The following is an 18,425-nucleotide window of genomic DNA, read 5'->3' as shown; positions in this document are numbered from 1 at the left end:
GTCTCTGTTTTTCTTAAGTCTTGCTATCATCATAAAGCGTAACGTCAGAACTGTCTCTCTGGTGCCTTTATTATTCCTAAAGCCAAACCGATCGCCATCGAACTGATTCTCAACTTCTTTTTCAATTTTTTTGTATATTAATGTTGTCAGCGTTTACAGCAACTAACTGGTGCCACGTAACCATAATAAATAGCAGTTAAGTATTTTCAGCATTTCGCGGCCCTGTCAGCAACTGTATAAATATTAGTTTTAATTTTAAAAACCAACAGCCTCAGTTGCACAGTTTACCTAGATTTACCTAGGTTTCAGTCGGGATAACCCAACCTTCTTCAGATTAAAAGTAACTACCGTTTGTGCATACTGGACATCGTCCAGTACAGCACTTGTGGCTGCCGCATCGCGGTTGCGAAGCGGGGCCGAGGCAGTTTCAGATAAGTTTTTACAGTCTGACGATAATTTATGGATTTGTAGTTTTACCTTGACGATGTCCACTATGGACAAACGGTAGTTGCTTTAATTCTGAAGAAGGTTGGGTTATCCCGACTGAAACCTAGGTAAATCTAGGTAAACTGTGAAACTGAGGCTGTTGATTTTTAAAATTAAAATTAATAAATAGCAGTCATAATTACAGCACTCGCAAAAAAGATTTTTTTAAGTTTTTCTATCATTTTTAAGAAAACAGAGATAACAGCAATTGCGTAGTTTTGGCTCAAATTACCACTTAATTATTATACTCCGAATTGTACGTTATTTTCTTTGTAGTTTTCGTCATTATAATAACTACTGTTATCATTCTGTTTATTAGTTATTCAATTAATTCTGTTTCTCTTTCAAGGATATGGACTGGGGTATCCCTTCTGGGGTTGAAGAGGTCACTTACGTGTCTCAAGTGGGAGAAGACAGAGACCTCTGCTCCGTCAATTGCACCAGGGAGTTTCACAAAAACAAATATTGTGTATTAAATACTGAATAATAAAAAGGTTCAAATGTACATGTTTCCATTTCTGTTTCCTTGTACTATGACCTTTAGTTACATGTTACCGTGATTCAACACTTTGGTGAACCATTACTCCTGTTTTACACCTTGTACATCTTTCGTAGAATTTTCAGGTAATACTTTCTATGGTCTAATGACCAAAGAATGTCTGTCCCGCTTTACAGAGTAACCAGACTTCAGCTACAAGCAGCCGTGGTGCTCATGACACTAAGTAGCCTTATGTAATGGATACAACGACATTGTGACGTTATTTTTTCACGAATCAACGTTAGGCTTGCTTAGTCACCGTAGCTGTACGGGAAACAATATTCTTCCTAAATAAGTCAATTTCACATGATAAATACACTGCCAGGAAAAACATTAGTACATCCTTGTAATGGTTTCCAATTCACTCGATATTTATTGCTGCAACAGTGCAAACAGAGTGCATGAAACGATTACATTTACAGATCAGTAGTACAAGTGGTTCTGGGGCACCAGTTACCGACCCATGCTGAAACATCCATATTAGTACGTGGTGTAGCCTATATGGACGACAACACATGCGCTGACTCTGGCATCTAGTCGACCGTATAGATGGCGAATGCCGTCCTGGGATATATTATGCAGTATGCAGTGCCTGCTCGATCTATTCACGTAGTTTGGTGACGATTGTTGGTTGACGTGTAATACATATCCCCCACGTGCTCCACCGGAGACAAGCTCAGACATCGTACTGGCCCGGGTTACCGCTGCTCGTCTTGCAGAGCGCCTTGAGTTTCACAGCAGTGTGTCAGCAAGCATTATCCTGTCGGAACAACACACCACCTCTCTGTAGCAAGAACGGCAAAAAGAACGGGCCTAACAACATTCTACACGTACCGACCTCTGTTTAGTGTCACCTCCAGAAACAACAAAGGTGAACGAGAGTTATAGCTTATCGCACCCCAGCTCATAAGGCCAGGATTGGGGTCAGTGTGTCTTGGACGAATACACTCTACTAGATAGCTGTCACCAGGTCTACGTCGTACCCGCAGACGACGATCACTTGCGCGCAGGCTAAATCTGTTTTCATCGCTCTAAGGCGCTGCAGTCATGGAGTGTTCGGCTGGCCCCGGCGGAGGTTCGAGTCCTCCCTCGGGCATGGGTGTGTGTGTTCGTCCTTAGGATAATTTAGGTTAAGTAGTATCTAAGCTTAGGGACTGATGACCTTAGCAGTTAAGTCCCATAAGATTTCACACACATTTGAATTTGTTTTCATCGCTGAAGACCATGGCGCGCCATTCCATCTTCCAAGTGATTCGATGAATTCACCAGTTGAGCCGTGCACGTCGATGTTGTGGCGAGAGAGGAAGACGGGCTAACGGTGTACGTGCCCGTAGTCCCACTGGTAATAACGGGGTCGCAATAGCTCGTGTTGACGCGTCTGTGCTGTGAATGTAAATGCCCTGTGACTAGGGCCTCCCGTCGGGTAGACCGTTCGCCGGGTACAAGTCTTTCGATTTGACGCCACTTCGGCGACTTGGGCGTCGATGGGGATGAAATGATGATGATTAGGACAACACCCTGTCGCGCTGACCACTCAGCTACCGGGGGCGGACACGTCTGTGCTGTAGGAGCTGTACTGGTGTGCTGTAGTAGCTGTGCGATCTGCCACTGCTGCCCTTACAATACGACGATCTTGGCGGCCGTCTGTGCTGCATCGACGTCCAGAACCCTATCTACGTGTATGAGAATGTTCATGTGACCATTCATACCAGCATCATCGGACAACTGTCGCAGTACGTCTAGCTTCTGTGGCAATTCTTCGAAAGGACGCATCGCGCCACTCGGAAGGAGACAATTTGATGCCTTTCAAACCCATTCAGTTGGCTGTAGGAAGCACGAGTGCATCCCCATGGCATGGTTGCCTGGTTGCATCACATTTACCTGAGCGTTCCCTATTAAAGGGAGGACACAGATCGCGCTCTGGTAGCTATGCCACTACGCTACCCGTTGTCATACCACGTTGAAACCATTATCAGTACATCTGCCATCCTCCAGGTGGCATGATGGCCTGCTTGCTTCACATTTGCAGCACACTGATCCATCTGTTTGTGAGCATTCCCTATTAAAGGGAAGACACAGATATCGTTCTGGTAGCTATGTCACTACGCTATCTGAACGACGTTGTAACCATTATCAATATATCTAACATGCCCCAGATGGCATATGCCGTCATCGGATAAACATCGATGTCGTCTTTCCAGGTGTTCTAATTTTTTTACGGCAGTGTAATTATTATTAGTCAGTAATTATCGGCACGATCTCAGAAGTGGTGTGAAAGAAAAAAAAGGAAGATCAGCAGTTGAATAACACAGTTAGAAAACCAATTTTTGTTTTGAAGCATCCGCCCCCGGTAGCTTAGTGATCAGCGCGACAGAATGTCAGTCCTAAGGGCCCGGGTTCGATTCCCAGCTGGGTCGGAGATTTTCTCCGCTTATGGACTGGGTGTTGTGTTGTCCTAATCATCATCATTTCATCCCCATCGACGCGCAAGTCGCCGAAGTGGCGTCAAATCGAAAGACTTGCACCAGCCGAACGGTCTAGCCAGCCGACGGTAGGCCCTGGCTACACGATATTTTATTTTGAAGTATAATTCCTTTTACTAATTGTACAGAACATTAGTTCACAATCATTTGCGAATCACTGAAGTACGCCTAGTGCCACGTAAGTAGCCTCTCTATCGCGTTGTTTGGTCCTTTTTTAGTGCACAGAACAGATTTCCTGCAGAACCTTCAAGTGTCGTGGTCCTACGACGGAACTTGTAGTCCCAGGTTTGTATAAGCGTACACATGTTCCCTGCAGGTTCATCTAAACATTGGTACTGTGCCATTGCTTCCAACCATAACGCAATGTATGATGTTTTTCCAACAACACATGCTAAAGGACTCTCTTAATTTTCTTACATATAAAATGCGAGAAGAAAGGGACAAGCTACGAGCATGATTTCTTATAAATTGTGAGAGTTTACAATCCGTGTCTGCTCTACGGCTGACAGAGATGAAATATATACAGTTCTACTATTTACATACAACTATGGAATACATAAGACAATGATGTATAAAATCTGTCTGGCATCTGTGGATCAATTTGAGTAACATCAAAACTCACAACAGTAACTGGATACCTCTCTATAAGATTAGTCTTCTCATCCTTACATACATTCTAGTGGCGTTTTAGAGATAATGTTTTCTGAGAAAACTTCTTATAGATTTTTAAAATTTACTTTGACGAATTACTACTGCAGAGACAGTAACAGATAATACTGATACTACACTGCCTGACAAATAAGAGAAGCGCACAGATAGGGAGGAGGAAACTTAATAATACTTCACGGTTGAGAGGATATGTGGTGTTATTTCAGTGATTACAAACTCTCGTCAAATTTAGAAAGATCGTGGCAGTATGAGTCCACTTATCAGTATAACATGCACCACTTAGGGCCTGAATGTATCCACCAATTCTGTTCGAAGGGTGTCGTAAAGCCGTTATATCGTCTCCTGAGGCAAGATGATCCACAGCTGTTGTAAATGGACCTTGGTATCCTGGAGTCTGGCGCTGAGACGAAGTTGACGTCAGACTGTTAGACACAGTCAATAAAGCTGAAGTTGGCATATACACTCATGCTCAGAAAAAAACAGAATGCCTTGAAAGGTGTATTCATAGGATACTTAGTTGACGTTCAGCTGAGGTATTGGCGTGCAAATTGCGTTCTTCGTCAATGATGAACAGCAGTCAGCATGGGTGCACGAACCAGGCGCCTGTTCTGTAGGCCCATATGGAGCAACGTTCACTGAATGTACATCAAGTGTATTCGCAGTTGCAAATACGGACAACCTTCAGCTGTGTAAGGAATGAAGACAATGAAAATTTGTGCCTGACCGGGATTCGAATCCGTACTTCCCGCTTTAGGCCAGCGGTCGCTTAAATCGCTGTCAGAGCAGGACGCACGACCACACTCAAACTTACATATGTCGTCGTCCATGAGTTTGTAGCCTGCACTCATACGCATGATGTAATTCCTGTAGAGGGGAGACATTTTAATTGAATGTTAATGACCTGGTATTGGCCGATAAATACGATATTGCAGCGCCTGTGTTAGTAATAAGTACGCTGCAGTGTTCCTTCGGATATGGATCGTGATTCTTATCAACATAGGCGTTGCAATATCGTTCGCTGAACGCTCGTCAAGGAGTCACTGTTGGTAGTCCCTTGATTCATCTGGGCAGTCACTTGCTCAGCAGTTGCTCATCTATTCGCCCGAACACATCTCCACATCCCTCGTTCACCCCTGTCATCTACAGGGTGTTTCAAAAATGACCGGTATATTTGAAACGGCAATAAAAACTAAACGAGCAGCGATAGAAATACACCGTTTGTTGCAATATGCTTGGGACAACAGTACATTTTCAGGCAGACAAACTTTCGAAATTACAGTAGTTACAATTTTCAACAACAGATGGCGCTGCAAGTGATGTGAACGATATAGAAGACAACGCAGTCTGTGGGTGCGCCATTCTGTACGTCGTCTTTCTGCTGTAAGCGTGTGCTGTTCACAACGTGCAAGTGTGCTGTAGACAACATGGTTTATTCCTTAGAACAGAGGATTTTTCTGGTGTTGGAATTCCACCGCCTAGAACACAGTGTTGTTGCAACAAGACGAAGTTTTCAACGGAGGTTTAATGTAACCAAAGGACCGAAAAGCGATACAATAAAGGATCTGTTTGAAAAATTTCAACGGACTGGGAACGTGACGGATGAACGTGCTGGAAAGGTAGGGCGACTGCGTACGGCAACCACAGAGGGCAACGCGCAGCTAGTGCAGCAGGTGATCCAACAGCGGCCTCGGGTTTCCGTTCGCCGTGTTGCAGCTGCGGTCCAAATGACGCCAACGTCCACGTATCGTCTCATGCGCCACAGTTTACACCTCTATCCATACAAAATTCAAACGCAGCAACCCCTCAGCGCCGCTACCATTGCTGCACGAGAGACATTCGCTAACGATATAGTGCACAGGATTGATGCGGGCTTATTTTTACCTGGACGGCTTCGTCAATAAACAGAACTGGCGCATATGGGGAACCGAAAAGCCCCATGTTGCAGTCCCATCGTCCCTGCATCCTCAAAAAGTACTGGTCTGGGCCGCCATTTCTTCCAAAGGAATCATTGGCCCATTTTTCAGATCCGAAACGATTACTGCATCACGCTATCTGGACATTCTTCGTGAATTTGTGGCGGTACAAACTGCCTTAGACAACACTGCGAACACCTCGTGGTTTATGCAAGATGGTGCCCGGCCACATCGCACGGCCGACGTCTTTAATTTCCTGAATGAATATTTCGATGATCGTGTGATTGCTTTGGGGTATCCGAAACATACAGGAGGCGGCGTGGATTGGCCTCCCTATTCGCCAGACATGAACCCCTGTGACTTCTTTCTGTGGGGACACTTGAAAGACCAGGTGTACTGCCAGAATCCAGAAACAATTGAACAGCTGAAGCAGTACATCTCATCTGCATGTGAAGCCATTCCGCCAGACACGTTGTCAAAGGTTTCGGGTAATTTCATTCAGAGACTACGCCATATTATTGCTACGCATGGTGGATATGTGGAAAATATCGCACTATAGAGTTTCCCAGACCGCAGCGCCATCTGTTGTTGAAAATTGTAACTACTGTAATTTCGAAAGTTTGTCTGCCTGAAAATGTACTATTGTCCCAAGCATATTGCAACAAACGGTGTATTTCTATCGCTGCTCGTTTAGTTTTTATTGCCGTTTCAAATATACCGGTCATTTTTGAAACACCCTGTATGATGGCCCATGGTAGACTACAGTTGCCTCTACGTCGGTTTTGGATAGCGCCATTTTGCGCATTTAACCACAGCGGCACGTGAACAGTTTACAAACTTAGCCGTTTCGGAAATGCTTCCACCATTGCGCCGAAAGCCAATGATCATGCCCTTTGGACATCTTGTAAATCGTTGCGGCCGCGCGGAGTGACCGCGCGGTTGTATGCACTATGTCACGGATATTGCAACCCTCCCGCCGGAGGTTCGAGTCCTCCCTCTCTCATGGGTGTGTGTGTTGTTCTTAGTATAAGCTAGTTGACGTTAGTTTAAGTGGTGTGCAAGTCTAGGGACCGATGACCTCAGCAGTTTGGTCCCTTAGGAATTCACACACATTCGAACATTCGAAATCGTTGCGTTTCCGCATGACGACAATAACCGCACTGTTTTCTGCGTCGCCTAATACTATTTATATACCCTCCACTGCTGATGTTGCCATCTGCCGTTGTGAGTTGTTATTGTACATTGACATCGAACGAAGGCGGTGGTCACATTAACGTGACTGGACTGTCTATATTCAATGTTAACGAATACCTCTTTTTCAAAAGTGCTATTCTTCGCACTGCAAGTATCCATTTTATATGCTTTTTAATTCTGCTGTAATTATCTATTTTGCTGTTCAAATAACAAAACAAATTCCATCTTTAATGTCTAATTTCTTAATATAATATCCTCAGTATCGCCTTATTTATTTCATGACGTTCATTTGCCTTTGTTTTACTTTCTTTGAAGTTCATTTTGTAATCTTTTTCCAAGTCTTTTGATGACTCTGTCGGCATTAAAAGCCTCAGGGCTTTCATTTTTTTTCTACTTAGCCTTTAATTCCCTCTCCAAAATTCCCTTAGTTCCCTTTACTGCTTTCTCGGTGTACTGATTGAGTAACAAGGAGAATACGAGCCAACCATATCAACTCAATTCGCAACGACTGCCTTCTTTTCCTGTCCATAGACTTTTTTTATGACTGCAGCCTCGTTTTCATACAAGTTGTAAATAAGCTTTCACTCCCTGCATTTTATCCCTGGTAGCTTTAGAATTCCAAGGAGTGCTGACTGTCGGAATTGGTTGTCAGCCAGTTTCGTTGTTACAGGTACACTAGTACGAAGGTATGAGAATACGTTTTTTCACCCACGTCGAGTTGTAGAACAACTGGTAAATTCCTTTCCCCTTACGTGGTCGTTCAGAAGAACACCACAGAGCTAGCTAGCAATTTATGACACTCGCCATCGCACAGTCACCACAACATTTCGCTGTTTTCCGGACGTGAGGCGCTACGAATAACGGTAGAAGCGTGCCAAAATGGAGACAGAGAAAGAAAAACGCTGAGTTGTACAGCTGCGTGACAATACGAGGGGATTAGAGACAGCTTACTGCGCCGCACCGCAGCGCTTCTTACAAAACTTAAATGATCTAAAATACGTACCGAGACAAGGAAATAAGAATACAGCATCAGTTTCATTTACCGTGATTTATAGTATCTCATATTTCTGTCTAGTTTTATATATTGGCAAAAGAGCTCGCAAAATCCTTCCTATACCCGAATCGAACAAATTACTCACACTTTCTCTCCCTCACAACACTCATTGGAAATACAGTCTTCATTGGATCTGCTCCTCTTGTAATTCACGCCACAAATTTTACCACGCTGTAGCTTAAATCTAAATTACCATTCTACATATTATGCGTTGTCACCTGTAATACAGTAAGGGAAAAAATGCACAGTTTACATTCATTCGTGAGTGCTACAACATGGAAAACTTACAAGAAGGTAGATTTAACTATGATGTTCTGCAGAGTTGATTAGCATTTCAGTCACATCGGTTCAACATGTGTCCTGTTGCATAGCTTGTGCAGAGGCGGCTTCTTGTTGATTTGAGGGCGGAATGCATGCTGCACTTGAACAATGGATTGACTTCGAGCAAATTCCAACACACAAAATGATTTCTACTGCAGTGTAGTGGCCATGTTCCTACAAACCAACAAAGCGCAGCTGCATCAAAACTTTGAACCTTCCTCTATCCAGTGACATGAGCAATGTGTTTCTATCTTCAAGACAATGTATGTAACGAAAATATTTAAGAACTTATCACACATTTAATCAAAAGCTTTTGCTGTTATTACCGCACTTCTCAATCTGCATCCACTTGATATGATAGCTACTAGATAAGAGAGTGAAGAATCACATTTTTAATTTTTCGTTGGTGACAAGTTAAAATGACTTAATACCAGAAAATGTTTTGCTCAAGCGAGTGGTTAACCGATTAGTAAAAGATATAAACAAAACAAATAACAAATAAATATACAGTGTTATTTTTAAAAGTATGAAACTAAACAGATTGTGTTATGTCATAGCTAGAAAACATGTAATAAGTTTAGTTACTGTTCTCAACAGACAAACACTTTTACCAGATCTCCATGTGAGTAATTTTGTGATGTGCGTTTTGTTGAATCCCACAGATATTAGTTAAATAGAGAAAAGTATGCTGTTGGTGAAAAGTGGCTGAATGTGCTGCAAAAGATCAGGTATGTAGATATTTCATGCACTAGTCAACAGCTTTGATCTTAAAATGTGCATGTGTGTGTGTGTGTGTGTGTGTGTGTGTGTGTGTGTGTGTGTGTGTGTGTGTGTGTGTGTGTGCGTGTGTAAGCATCCATATAGTTTACTCGTAGGCAGCTTACAACTATGGAGAGGCTCTGTGTCTAAACCAAACTTATACATTGTAGTTTTAAAATAATATAACAAACAATGTTCCTCAGCTTCAGTATAAATGCTCTATATAGCAAAACTAGCTAAGAGTGGCGCCTTTCAGAGACATATGATAATTCATTGCGATAGCAGTCAATGCCTAGCACCTATGTCAAAATTGCTTGGTACCTACTGATTTTAGAGGCATCAAATGAAAATGTTTAGGTTCTGTTCCAAGGAAATGCTCTATGTGTCGACTATACGATGTGCCATTGTTGAAATCCACAACATGTACATTGACTTCAAGGGAATGTAACTCTGAACTACTCGTAGCTTTCCACAGAAATCTTCCTAAAATGTCTTAAGAGCGACTTTTCTGTTTCTGCATACTAATTCATCATAATTCTTAGCTATAATTGCCAACTGGTTCAAAGCTGGTCAAGTATTTTATAAGTCTAAGGCAATACAATGAAACAATAAAGAATCACTTCTGTAGAAACGCTCTACTTCTCAAAATGAGTACAACCGTCTTGACACTTCATTAATCTTGATCATTGACTATAAAGAGCATGTGTGTCACAATCCACCACATATTCAGGATGAGATTGCTAAGATAGGCCACCTAAAATATAAGATATGAATAAACATATCGAGGTCCAGTTTCGCCACATTGTACTGAACAATGTGACGAATGTCCTGACGTTCACAAGTTGTCTTTATCGTTTATAGTCGCGGAATTACGGTACCGACTTTGTTTTTTTTCTAATGAAGCTATATACTTTCTTCTGTGGAATTTGGAAGAAGCTTCTAAGAGCACTTCAGCTACATAAAGTGTGTGAGATTTGATCTAATGTACTATACCAGATACACTTGAGAGAAGAGATAGAGAAGATCCAAAGAAGAGCAGCGTGTTCCGTCATGAATTCGTTTACTTGGCGTGAGAGCTTTTACAGAGATTGTGTTATGTAACGTAACACATTAAGTAACATAACACATTAACTACTTTGAGCCATGCACGGCTCGTGTTCATGACAGTTATGGTTTGTCATCTTTATTACGGTACTGCTGCTTCATTTTCTTATTCCATTTACTGGCATCACTAACTTACTGCCTTACTTGCCTGTGAGCGGCAGCAGCAGCACGTATCAATAAGTGCGCTGTCGTACCATCTCTGGAGTGACCGATAGTATTTCCAGGTCGGCGTGTGTCTGGCAGTCAGTTGGACATCGGACCTGGAGTCGTTGAGTCAGAACGCGGCAGAAGTGCAGTTGGGATGTAGCAGCAGTCGGGTAGGGAACACTAGGGAGGTGCCGACAGCCACTACTCGACGACCGCTTGCGACACAGGATGAACTGTCTGAACGGATGGAGATGGCAGTGGGATCGACCGTTGGTCGGTTGTGCAGTTGGTCGCCCCTTTCGGCGATGTATGATTGGTCTTTTGACCGTTTCTTGGCCTCATCACTGGATCATCCTGATGGACATGGCTCGGTTCCTTCTTGTGCGGAGACGTCGTGGCCAATGGGCAAGAGTTAACTCTGCATGATTGGATCCAAGCCAGTGTGCCCGTATCACTGTGTCTCCCAGTTCCCGATGGACAGTGGATGCACATGGTTTGAGTGCCAATGATCTTGGTTGGTTGTTGGTCAGTCGTCTGGTCAGACGACGTGCCTTTCGCCACCGACCGTCCTTAGGGTTTGTGTGTCCACTGGTGATTTGTTTTGGTTGTTCATCAGTGATTAGTTTTACGAGTGTTCGAGTTTCTTGTGGCAGTGTTTCGTGTAACACTGTGTACCCTGTGACAGTTGGACTGAGCAATGCTTTAAATGCTGTAATGCTGTCTAAGTACTGCAGTAGCCAGTTGGTCGGCTGCGACAGAGCAGCGAGTGAGTGTTTCCTTACTGTGTTGATCCTGTCCGCCATGGCGTGTAATTCCACAGCCATAGCGATTTTCATGTATGTCAGTAGTTATTGTGCCTTGGCTTATTAACAAACTAATATTTGAAGACTAGTGTTACTGGTCTCTTCGCCTCACTGGCATTTTGCTCGTAGTGTTTTTTGTCTGGTGACCAAAATCAGGTAGTAGGTTGGCTGTCTGTCGGTTGGGTTGCCTTCTGATTTAGAGATTGTTGGTCAGACTGCCTGTCTCGCCTAAACGGGCGTTAATGTTATAATTCCAGGCCGACCCTTGGAAACTTCTGAGCACCGTTCCGTGTCTGTTACATAGGAACTTCCCTGTTTCAGTTTTAGTTATTTGGTTGATGTGTGGCCTTCAGCTGAGTTTTTATATATCCTGAATTAATGTTCCCGTCTTGCCCTTTAGACATAAGAGTGTCATTCCTTATATGGGGCTTTTAGCCGAATTTTACATAAAATCTTTTAAGGCCTTAAGCCGTTAAATTATTGTGTTGATATGTGGCCTTAAGCTGTGTATTAATATCTCTTAAATTAATGTCCTTATCTTGCCCTTAAGGCATGAGATTATATTCTTTATTTAACATGAAATGTTTTAAGATAAGGCCTTCTCCCTTTTGATTGAAGCTCCTCTTATTGCTTATTATGTGACCTCCAGCCTAGTTCCATTAAAAATTAAATTGCTAAGGTCTTCAGCAGATTAGATTGAAGAGTTAGAAATATCCTTGGGTGAAACCGCCAGAAGAATCTTGTATTTCAATTTTGCTTAGGTCTTGTGTCTTGGATTTTGAATGTGGCCTTCAGGCGATCTAAAGTTATTCAAAGGAGGTCAATTATGGGTTTGAGTGTTTTGCGTCCTTGCTGTAATATTGTGTGTTGATAAATAAAGTTTGTATGTTGAGTGCAACTGACAGGAACTCATTTTGACCCCTTTACATAACCTAATCCGCTCTGTCCTGCTAGCCCAGGCATTTCATACTTGGCGGAAATTAATGAAAGTGTGGCAGCATGTTGCCAGAGGTCTTCCAATCGTTCACAGGAAATTTGACATCACACGGCTTGAGGTGAGGGTGATTATAGGGTCAAATGGGGCTGACACCTTAACGCATGGGAAACACTCGTCAGGATGAGTGTTGACCAGCAGTTGGGTATTGATCACAGCATTGTTTCGGATGCCTGGGAAGCATTACGAACCATAGGCACTGCTGTCCAAAGGACAGGAGGTGGTCGACCATGGTCAACTACAGCAGGAAACATCTGCTATGTTGTGTAATAGACAAGAAAGAACCCGTATCAAACAGTGGATGTAATTGCAGCCACATTAACAGGACTTCAAGACTATCACTCTCACACTTCACAGTGCACGGGGGTGGTCTCTTTGCCTGGCGACCAGTGCGTTGTGTTCTGTTGACAGATGCATATCAACAGCAGCATTTGCAATGGTGCCTAGAACATAGGGATTCAATCAGTAAGGAGTGAGATCATGTGCTCTTCACAGATGACACAATATTCAGTGTGAGTGATCATTCTGGACATATCCTCATATGGTGAGATGTGGGAATTCGTGATGGAACCAGTAACCTTGTTGGACAAGACCATTTCGGTAGTCTAGGTATTAAGGTATGAAAAGCATACCTTTGCATGGGCATACTGACCTCCAAATCTTTGAACATGGTACACTTGTTGATCTACATCACTGAGACACTGTACTCCTTCCCAAAGTCCAACGTTTCTTGTGGGCGTTCGGCTCTTACTTCATGAACGTGCGAACATATCAAACAGTGCAGTTCCCCCCTCCCTCCTCCTTCCCGACTTAATACCCATTGAGCATGTGTGGGATGCAGTGGGGAGACATATCAGAGCATGTCCACATCCACTAACAATCACCCAGCAGTTGTCAGTCACACTGGAGGAGGAATGGAATGCCCTACCACAAGAACTCCTAAACAATCTTAAAACCGACATGGAAGCACATTGTGGGACATATGCATTACTGTCCATGGTGATAACCTGCCATATTAAGAATCATGTACCACTTTTTGTAATGTTCAATGGACCGTCATAACTCACAATGATGTCAGTGTAGTTATTATCTTTGAATAAAAGCATAATATCTGTTCAACTCATTATGTATTTTTTCAGTGTTGGTGCAAGTTTCATATACCTATGTTACTTGGCAGTGGCACACCATCAGAAATTTACTTTTTTCCTCACCTTTTACACCTATATAACAGCTATCCCTCCTAAGCGTCGTCAGGCGTATTTTCTCTGATATTTTGCCAGATATTTGCAATTTCATTTTTGTGAGGTTTAGCTGGAGTCAGCCCAAACAAATACAGCTCATCACATCTTTCACACGACACTTAGTGTCAGCAGAAAGTATAGTTATGTTTTCCATTACAAACAAAATTATTTATAAAGCGGAATTTTATATGTCCATTCGATAGAGTGGTCACAAATTAGTCTACTGCAATATTCGTTTTATCGATGTATCTTAACTGGGACAGCAAGACACAAAGAATAACCAGTACTCTCTAGTCCACATTGACTGCTAACCTCATGCAGTAATGCTGCTCAGCTGCTGCTGCAGTACTTGTTATCCTTCACCTTTCACTGTATATGTTAATACATATAGATAAAATGGCTGTTGCAGTTGACTAACTAGGGACCACTCTATCACATGGGCTCGCAAAGTACAGCTTTAAAAATACTTTTGTTTGTGGCAGGAAACAAATCTACGCTTTCCGTCAACACTGGGCATTGCCTGATATACTTGATGTGAGTAGCCTATCTGTTTAGACTAACTGCAGCAACTCACTATAAAAAAGAAATGTAAATATCAGCTGAAACACCACAGAAAGTGTGCCTGGCAACTCATAGGAGGGCACCCTGTATTTATATAATTTCATGTGCAATATCATATTGGGGTTGTGGGGATGAATGAAAATGGTACTGTTCTAGAAAATAAATTACATAGTAATAAATATTACTTGGAAATCCTTAAGTGGTGATGCAGAACATGTTGATTTCACCACAAATTAGTTTTGCCAAATGGCTGCAAAACAATCCTGCAATATGTATTGTGTTACTGCTTTTTACTGTTATAAGTAGACATCCTATCGATGAAAGCATAGGGGCCTGGGGGGCCCGAGCCCCATCAAAAATTCGTTTGGGCGGTGGAGCCTCCCAATAATTTAAGAAAATTATTAGTTATATTAAGCTTTGTAAAATCACAAAATTTTGCTGGAATTTTTTTTATTTTCCTTGTTTGACGATAGTTACCTTTTAAAATACATTCAGTAATGAATTAAAACAAATAATTGTTACAGAAGTAAGCAGGTTAACTGAAAACTAGTCGTGTGAATCATGATAGTGTTACGGTGTTGCGGGAAAACTTAGAATTTTTCCCGGTGTGCAAACCTTCGGGTAAGGTCTGTCGCTAGTGGGCCAGTGCTGCGGCAGAGGTGATTTCAAAAGGATTGGAGCAGTAGCGCCTGGAACCCTCCGCCTCACATTACCTTGATGCTTCGAGATATTACGATGCCACGGATATATAAAGCCCACCCTGCTGTCGAAGTCATTCAGTGTGTATAGTTTCGTTCAGCCCATGCTGCAGACGTGTTTAGTGTTCTGACTTTAGTGTCTAATGGACTGTTTTATGTGACTATATTTTATTCGTTTGATTTAGCCTTTTAGTGTATTGTGAATTAAGTTTGCAATGGCTAAATTTGTTGCCAAATAGGTGTGCTTGGAAGTTGATGATACTGCAAGTCAACCTCCAACAATTATTGTGTCGTCAATTGCTTCATTGTATTCAGGCAAGAGCTGTTCACAGACAAAACCTGGACAATCTAGTAAGGGGAGATCATTTCAGAAATCTTGGTTGATCGATATACATGGCTAGAATATGAAGCATCTACCTAAAAAGTGTACTCATAAAGAAGGTGTTCTGAAACTAAATTCTGTCACTAACCGAAGTGTGGCCTCCCAACTGAATGAACAGTTAGATTGTGATATGAAGAAAGGCCATTTAACTCTTGAAACAATTTTTAACTACTGTGCAATTTCTATGGGAACAAGGACTAGCAATTAGAGGGCACAAAGATGTAAACTCAAATTTTTTTCAATTGTTGGAACTCCAAAAGAATGAAATACCTGAATTTAAAAATTTATTAGGGCGTTTGGGGTATAAGTGGACGCCCCATAATATTAAAAACGAGATCATTGAACTACTAGGAATGTCTGTGTTGAGAAAATATTGGTTTCAAACAATAAGACTGAACATTTTTCTGTTATGATTGATGAAACAAGTGATTCTTCAATTACAAACAAGTGTCATTTTGAATTCGTACTGTGGATGATTCCTTAATCATCAAGAAAGACTTTATTGGCTTATACGAGACTCCAATACTGAATCAAAAACTATATTTAGTATTTTAAAAGCCTTTTTGCTCGTCTTGATTCGTCAATGGATAACTTAAGAGGACAGTGCTATGATGGTGTCTTGAATGTGAGAGGTAAGTTTAAAGGACTAAAAGAGTTAGTTTTGGATATACAGCCAAAAACACACTATGTGCACTGCACAGCTCACAATTTAGTCTTGGCAGTTGTATACAGTCTCTGCCATCTCACATCTGAGACATATTATTGCTTTAGCAAAGGACTTAATAAACACTGTAAGGGAATCCAGCAGAAGGATGGGACTTTTCAGTAGGATACCCTGTGAGAGCACCAACGACCAAGCTGGTCTACAACCCATTTGCCCAACTCAATCGACTATGCAAGCTTCTAGCATCTTGAGAATATTGAAAAACTTTGAAGAACTTTTAGTTTTTTGAAACGTTTTCTGCATGGGACAAAACAGAGATGGGTTAGAAATGTGCAGGCTACCTCAAGTCAATGTTACAATTCAAGACTTATTTCTTTTTACATCTTTATTGCCATGCAATGATCCCAGTGGAGGATGTCAATGACAAAATTCAATGTCCCCATCTAATTGTTGCTGATCTGGAAAAAATATATAAAGGCTTGATTGGTATATTGAATGGAAGGTGTGGTAGTGTTGAATACATTTGGGAATTGTGTTTAAAAGAAAAACCTCCACAAGTTGATCCTTCACTTCCTCGAAATCGAAGTATACCGAAAAAGTATGAAAACAAAGAAGCCAGCTCACCACACACTTTCAAAACCCCAAAGGAATACTAGAAAGCTATTTACATTGAAGTTTGTGAAATAGTGTAATCTTGCATTACTGAGCGGTTTGTTTCACTGGACTCACATAGGTCATTGCAGTTGAACAAGACTGCTTGCTTTTAGTAAACAGAGGTGAAACAAATTTGGAAAAATCAACTGAGTTTTTTTTTCAAAAAGGACCTAGACATCGAGAGACTGGGCTTACACTTGAATACATTAGCCGAGATCGCTAATAAAAAACAAGTGGTCTTAAAAAACATGCATGTTGTAAGAAAGTACATTACACAAGAGCCTGCATTTTGAGAAATGTTATGTGAAGTAGTGAAGTGCATTAAGCTTCTTGGAGGAGTTCCAATCAGGAGAGCAATAGCAGAACAGTCATTTAGCGCCCTTAGACATCCGAAGTCATATCTTCAAACAACTATGGGACAGAAACGATTGAACAACTTGGCCTTTGTCCTGCCCAATGAGATGTTTTCAATGAATTGGATATCTGACCAGTCATCAACGACATCATGTTCAGTAATTTAGTCAGACGGTAGACTTTGCACCTTTCTACAGACACTCTAGCCCTAATAATGGCATTTAGAGTAATATTAAAAATCTTTGTAAAATAGAGAATTAAATACATACATAATGTTAAATTTTCAATTTCGAACTGTTAATACTAATTTAGTACTGTATTAGTATAGTATTGTAGTAGTTATTTTCAAATACCTAAATATTTTTAGCGTGTAAGACCCAATTAAAACCCGCTATTTACATTTTTTTGACTGAAAATATTAGGCATACTGTATTAACTTTATTAACTGTATTAAAGCATTAACTTTGAGATATTGTTTTTATTTAATGAGCCTTGGGCCTTATTGAAAGTAAGCTTAAATTAGTTATTTCACTTATAAATCAAATTACTTTCTTTTAATGACAGTTTACGATTTATTTAAATATAATTTCAGTCCTTTCAGAGCAATATATTCACTGCTCTGTAATTGTCTATAAGCATGATTATTACTGTAAATTAAATTAGCTTTTTACCAAAGTACTGTGCTTGTTTATGTTTCGTTTCTTTTTTCAAAGCCAAAAAATGTGTCAGGCTTGTCGAGTATCCTGGAGTGCTGGGTTATCGAGATCCCAGTTTTCAGTGTTGTAATGTTGATCATATGACTCTAAAATGCTTAAAAAACTTTAAAGCTCACTATTTTTCATCTAAAATTTAGAAAATTTCCTGGGGCAAGACCCGAGTATGGGCCCCAACATATATTTTTTATAAGTCGGTGCCCTTGGTACTCTGCAAACATTTGGGCCACTTTGGTAATACTGTGATACGTTGGAGGCATTCACATCAGGTACGCCGATCATACCTTGATAGAACTGACGGTTTCACTCATCTAATTCCTCAAAAAACTTTGTTTGGCTCTACAAGCCTTTTTCGCTCACCATTCGGCAAAGATATCGCAGGATTTACGTCAAGTTTCCTTGCCGATAATTTAAGTTGAATTAAATCGAATTGGATTTATTTTCCTGTAGACAACTGTTTTGTTGTATAAGGCATCGTCATTTGTTACATAATTATACAGTTGGTTACAAAAATGATGCAAAAGCTAGATACATAATTCTACAGATGGTTATACAAATGATTATAAGAAAGGTTAACATATATAGATACTATTACATGAATATTGCATATCTTGTAGTCATCCACAATTAGTTACACCGGTAGTACAGACAAATTTTGTTGTATGTCATAAGTTTAAATGTTGTTAGTTCACA

This window comes from Schistocerca serialis, chromosome 9 (assembly GCF_023864345.2).
Source record: "Schistocerca serialis cubense isolate TAMUIC-IGC-003099 chromosome 9, iqSchSeri2.2, whole genome shotgun sequence".
NCBI classification, from domain to species: Eukaryota; Metazoa; Arthropoda; class Insecta; order Orthoptera; family Acrididae; genus Schistocerca; species Schistocerca serialis.
This window is presented reverse-complemented; position numbering follows the sequence as displayed.